Source organism: Peromyscus maniculatus, chromosome 1 (genome assembly GCF_049852395.1).
Source record: "Peromyscus maniculatus bairdii isolate BWxNUB_F1_BW_parent chromosome 1, HU_Pman_BW_mat_3.1, whole genome shotgun sequence".
Taxonomy (NCBI): domain Eukaryota; kingdom Metazoa; phylum Chordata; class Mammalia; order Rodentia; family Cricetidae; genus Peromyscus; species Peromyscus maniculatus.
The window spans coordinates 201,606,848-201,613,579 of NC_134852.1; the positions used below are offsets into that span (position 1 = coordinate 201,606,848).

The 6,732-nt window shown below is 35.9% G+C and overlaps 1 long non-coding RNA gene across 2 annotated transcripts; it reads left to right on the plus strand.

Annotated features, from left to right (window-relative positions):
• The first annotated feature begins 2,871 nt into the window (after positions 1-2,871).
• LOC143272503 (uncharacterized) lies at positions 2,872-3,669 on the plus strand. Of its 2 annotated transcripts, XR_013050139.1 has the most exons (3): positions 2,872-2,934; positions 3,086-3,147; positions 3,421-3,669. It is a non-coding gene; the product is annotated as an uncharacterized LOC143272503 (long non-coding RNA). The 2 variants fall into 2 exon arrangements; XR_013050138.1 differs by lacking the exon at positions 2,872-2,934 and having other exon boundaries at positions 2,941-3,147.
• The last annotated feature ends 3,063 nt before the right edge of the window (positions 3,670-6,732 follow it).

The following is a 6,732-nucleotide window of genomic DNA, read 5'->3' on the forward strand; positions in this document are numbered from 1 at the left end:
CAGAACAAGTATTTGTTCCCCCATTAAAGTTGTATGCAGAAAAAACAGAAATAACTGTACAATCTCACAAGAATAGAATACTTTATTTAAAATGAAAATCCCATAGTACTGATCTTACCCAACACTAATGTTCTGTTTGAATCATTTCACAAGGGTTAAGACTTTAATAGAGGATGGATTGTGATGGTTCTAACCCAGTAGTTTTACCAGGCTTTCCTTATTGGGGGTGGAAACCTGCTATCACTGGAAAATCCAGAGACTCAGTTAACCTTAGATTGGAAGGGCATCAGGGATCAGCTTCTCATCATCAATTTTATTGTTATGAATTAATTCTTAGGGACTTTCCTTGTTCATGTGAAACTGAACAAGCTCAAAGGATCATGAAGAAAACTGTGGAATGACTCATAAGGCACCTTTCTTAATGATATGAATCAGCAGGGACCCTTCTAACATGATCTGTAAGTGTTGAGGTAAGCTTCCCCAAAATTTAGAAAACAAGTCTGACTCCTTTTGTTTATTTTCTGCTCTTGCAGGGTATTTACTCCAGGGTATTACTCTTACCTCTATATCACCAGAAGGCTCTATCTTGGTAGAATAATTAAGTAGAATCTGATTTATTTTATTAAATTACTCATCCACCAAACAATGCACCATGTCCTAGCACTTGGTGGGTGTAGTATGTGAATGTAGGTATTGAGGCTGAAGTTTGCCTAGGATGTAAATATATTCATTATTATCACATAGGTGGTAATTGAATATATTTTTTAAATTTTTTTGTGGGAAGAACACTTAATGTGAACTGCACCTTTAATAGATTTTTAAGTGTCCAATGAAATGTTGTTAACTGCATTTACAGGGTTGCATAACAGATCTCTGGAACTCATTCTTCTTGCATTACCCAAACATCATACACATTTGATTAGCAGTCCTGATTTCCCCCTCCTCCCTGCCTCTGGAAACCATCATTTTGTTCTTTGCTTCTCTGAGTTCAGTTATTTTAGATACTCCATTTACGTTTAATTATGCAGTAATTTTGTATAATTAGAAAAGGCTACCCACAGAAATGTAATGCCACAGACATCGAAAGCTTAGGAATATACATTTTTTATATCCCTTATCCTTAACTATAGAGAAAAGAATCCAAACATCCATGCTATTTTTTCCAATTCTCTACTTTAAGTGATCAATGTAACCTTGTGATTTCTATTTTTAGCCTTGTTGATTTTAACTTTTAGAATATTTTTATGTTTTTCCTTTAATTTCTTGTGACTCTAAGTCAAGATCTAGTGATTTATTGCAAATTCTATGATTTTCATAGTGTATGGTACAGTACCAACAACAAGAATCTAACAAATACTTGAAGGCTGATTAAGTAAGCAAGTTACTTATTATCTGGCAAGATTGTCAGCACATCTTTTTTAAAAAATAAAATTTATTGTTATGAACACTAATTAGAGCATCTATGTCTGTGATTACATGAGATCCCCTGTAACTGGAGTTATGGAGTTGTAAGTTGCGATGTGGGTGATAGGAATTGAACCTGGGTCCTCTGGAAGGGCAGCCAATGTTCTTAACTGCTGAGCCATCTCTCCAGCTCCACATCTTTTTTAAAAAAATAAATTATTTTATTTAGTGTGTGATTTTGTGTATGTGCACGTGCCACAGGTGGGTTGTGGAGATCTTTTAGAAATTGTCTTTCTTTTTCTTCCTTGGGTTCCAAGGATTGAACTCAGGTTGGCAGGCTTTTGTGGCAAACACTATATTACCCACTGAGCCATCTCACCAGCCTTCTTAGCACATACTGAGCAACATCTCTAATCTAGTTGTCTTTACCTGTGTTTTATGTCTGTATGAATTGTATGGACAAAACAGTATTTTTTCTTTACCTGGTTATGTATGTGAATCTTCTAATCATGTATTTGCTGGTATCTCTACCATGGGAGTAGCTGAATATTATCACTGCATGTAAATAATTATATTAGTGAGATCGTCTGTGCTAGGAAAATCAATAGGTTATAACTTTAGCCCATTATTAGTGTGTAGTGATTCCAAAGAAGAGAATAACATTGAGGCACTAGCTGGACTAACTAATAAAAAAGGGTACTTAGAAAAGACAGGTGTATAGACTCTAAGGGGGAAAGAGATTTCAAAAGTGGATCTTTAATCGGAAAGTTAAAATGCAGAATATCTTCTTCTTTTTAATCTGTAAGTTAGCATATTTACATAGATTCTCCTGAAGCAAAAATAGTTCTGTTCAATGATAAATGCTTGTGGTAATGGATGTACCAGTCACTCTGATATGACCATCATGCATCCTTCACATATGTTAAAATATTAATACAGGTAAACATTACACACCATAAAAAGGGGCAAACACTCCAGATCATTTTAAAAACATTGAAAACATTAACAGAAAAATAAATGTCTCAAAAATAGTTTGGAGTATGAGACCTAATCAATTATTTCATGTTAATTTAAAACTTAATCAAAAATAGATATCTCATGACTGTTTCGGATGGTGACACATGAAGCGCTCAGTTTGCCTATAGTCAATAGATCTGGATAATGCCTACCAGTCTCCTAATAAATAGGGGACATATTTTTCATATTTTCATTTTTCTATGAAAAGAATAGGACTCACTGTCATCAAACACTGTAACTGGTGGCTAAAATACACTTGAAATGAACAGGACTGAATTAACTCCTTCAAAGTAGCCATGCTCTCTGGTTTCCTCTCTCTTCAATTTACTATTAGTAGTTTTGGCATGCGTCACTTTTTGTAAGCCTCTTTGAACATTTTTAGAATGTGACCTTTCTGTGTCACAAAGCCCTGTGGTTAACTGTCCTTAAATTTACCTTTCACTTGATAACCTTGAACTCCTAACAATAAAGAGAATAAACACAACTAGATTCCAAAGTGGCAAGGAGAACCTGGTACATTTCTTAAACTTTTTTTTTATTGAAAATAGAATTTTTCTCTCATACAATATAACTCAACCACAGTTTCCCTTCCCTCTGTTCCTCCTAGCTCCCCTCCAAACCTCCCCTCTCTCCCAGATCCATTTCACCTCCATTTCCTCTTCAGATAAGAGCATGTCTCCAAGAGACACCAGCCAAACAGGACAAAACAAGACACAATAAGACAAGGTAAAAGCCCTCATATCAAGGCTGGACAAGGCAACCCAATAGGAGAAAAAGAGTCCCAAGAGCAGGTAATAGAGTCAGACACATCCAATCTTGCTCTTAGGAGTTAAACCAAAACACCAAACTAACAGTCATAAAAATATATACAGAGGACCGATATAGACCTCTGGAGGTCCCCACATGCTGCTTCAGTCTGTGAGTCCATGTGATCCTGTTTAGTTGATTTGGTGGACCATGTTCTCCTGGTGTCTTTCATCCCCTCTGACTCTTCTGCAGGGTTCTTGGGAGGGAAGGGTCCTGACAGACACCTCCAATTTAGACTTTCTCTATAATGTCTGGATTGGGTCTTTTTACCTGCTCCCACCTGCTTCTAAATGAAGTCTCATTGATTACAACTGGACAAGGCACTGATCTATGAAGAACCGGATACATTTCCCCACCACTGTTGCAGGGTATGATAGCTCTATATTCAGGCTCCTTTTCAAGGGAAAAAAATAGCCCAACTAAAATATAAGGTGAAACTAAGCAAGTATATCTGTATTGATTCATCTTCAAAACCAACCCTTTAATTACTGAATATTACACTTATTCATGAGTTCCTTTATGCTAACTTCTTGTTTGAGGAGGAAACCACAGAAAATAGAGGTAAAGAAAACTTTACCATTGTCAACTAATGTTTTAAAAGCAAACGGTGGACATAGATAGTGTAGAATGTTTCATACATAGTTTTAATTAAGACAAAGGGCATTGCATTTAAACATCCCATGAGTAAGCATGCCATACTCTAGAGAAGGACACCATTGAAGCTACACCCTAGAGTAGGTTGTGGTTTAGTTCTTGATTCTAACTTACCACTTTCACCACCAAATCTGGCAACAGTAAAAGTTTTCCAAATATACAATAACCAAAAACTAATTTAAAGTCAGCTGAATGATGAGTTTAAAGTGTTCCTGGCAGCATTTTTCTTGTTACATATTATGACCTCACTGTAGCCTTAGTTCTGAACACAACATGGATACTTGGAAGTGCATATGCTGTTACACCATGGGACACCAATGTATGCTGCATAAAGTACCTTGGCTCAGATTCAAAACTGTTGTGTGTTATGAATTTATGCTTTTTTCTGTTTATAAAGTTTTCTGCCCTTATGAAAGCATAATGTTTTAATTACAAAAACAAAGACACTTAGTATTTATTTCCAACTGTCATTTATCAATATTTATCAAATTAGTACATCCCTGGATTGGATTGTGTTAGAATGTTTGACTTAAAAATTGCTGTTTGAGTCACATAATTGGATTTCCTAGTAAAATCAATATGTAAATTTTTATAATAATTTATAAAATGGTCCCAAACAAATTTATGCCATTTTATTTCATTCACATTTTATGTGCATACAAACATGTGTACACGTGTGTTGGAGGTACATGTGTATGTGAGTGCATGTGTTTCTGTAGCATTGGGGTCAACAGATTAACCTCAGGTGTTACTCCTCTATAGTTGTCCACCTTGTTTTTTTGAGGCAGGGTCTCTCCCTAATCTCCATGTTCACCTATTATTTCTTCAAGAGATATCTCTGGGTAAGATACTTTTTTTGAAAAAAAAAATCTTAAACCAATATATTAGTGTTCAACCTGGAAATAAATATCACGAGAATGTAGGTGGCATAAAATCTCTTTCAGAGAAAAATCTTTATTGTAGTGCAGCAGTGATACCAGCAAAGGATAGAACTCAGCATAATTGTGTAAACATACTTTGAACCAGTTTGGGAAAATAATTCCTGACATCATACAGTACATTTTGTGTCTACAACAAATGCCTTCAGATATAACAAAAGAGCCTGAGGCAGGCAGGAGTTTGAGGTTGCTGATTCATTTAATCAAAGACAGCTAAGAGTTCCTATGGGAATTTGAGGGTAAGATGTGAAGTTTCATAAACTTCTACCATCATCTGAAGTTCACATTTTGAGAAAGTATGTTGGAATAACGCTCATTTCCTGATTCTTGTGCTTTGTGTAGACACCCAGAATGCACCATGGCTGGCAGTTTGTATATTTATATGTATTCCTCCACTAGTGATGCATCTACAAATTCCTTTGGCTTAGAAACATCGAAGGAAGAAGAAGAATGATGGCATAGAATCATCTATGAAAGCATCTTCCTATCCATGAGCTTGAATTTTACCCACAATCCTCTTCTGCATAAAAGAACCTATGCACCTGTTCAAAAACACATTTGGAATTTTCTTGACTTCCAACTTGTAAAGTAGTCATGAACCTTGGCAAGACTTTTCATCTGGTTGCTTTCAGTGTTTATGTTTCAAATGAATTGTCTGATTTCCAATATTCATAAAGACTTGGTGTGTGTGTGTGTGTGTGTGTGTGTGTGAGAGAGAGAGAGAGAGAGAGAGAGAGAGAGAGAGAGAGAGAGAGAGAGAGAGAGAGAGAGAGAGAGAAAGGGTTCCTTCTACCTGCTACATCCATGCTTGTGTTCAGTGAGGGTGTGATATGATGTCAGGAATTGTTTAACTGCATCAAATAAGACAAAGTCTTCACCTTAAACTGTTCTCAGTCATCTTCCTGCCATCATCTGACGCTGTCTTTCTGAAATAGTTCTTCACTTTTCTCAGACTAGCCAATTCCTCCTTTAAGTTCTCAGCTCAGCTGTAATCTTCTACAGAGGCATTAAAGCCCCAGCATAGCACTTGCCACATTTTACTGTTATTGATTATTTGCCTATTTTTCCTATTGAAGTTCTTAAAACCATTTAGTTATCTCCAGCTTTACTCATGGGTCCTTAAGTGCCTATTCCATAACCCCTGGTAAATAACAGCAAAACTTCATTCAGAAAATGAGTGAGTGGATGGATGTTAGTTGACCCACGCTCATCTGAATCAGCAGGCTATGATCAAAGGTTGGAAGTAATGCCATACTTTGTGACCCATAGTTCAGGGTGAACTCTAATTGGTTTATGGATTCTCTGACCTTCTGGATACTTGATATTTTTTTGGCCTTCCTTTTCTTGGTACATCTTTTGGACTTAACTTTTTTTCCCACAAGATCTTGTTGGTCAATGAAATTCTCAGTTATGATGTTTTGTTTTTTGCTGATCAAAGGCCCATTTATATTATTGGAATAATGCAGGCATTTTCTTTACTGGAAGCTAAGATATGTACTCAATTCTAAACTCTTTTTATCCTATTTTGACACATTAAAATGAATATATATGATTTTAGTTTTCTAAAGTCTTTGTGCAGGATATATTTATCAGCCATCTATATTATATAAATTATAATATTAAGAATATATGTTCCTGGGCTGGAAACATGGCTCAATGGTTAAGAATGGCTTACAGCTCATGTACAAGACTTGAGTTCAGTTCCCAGCATCCACACTAAGGAGCTCACAAAGTCCTGCAATTCTAGTTTCAGGGGATCAGTTCCCATTTGGCCTCTATGGACACACTCAACCACATGCAAATAAACACATGCAGGCAAAAACTCATACATATTTTTAAAAAGAATATATGGTTCTCATCCCAAGGGAACATGTTTGATGTTCAATATTTTAAAATGTAATATAATTGCTTA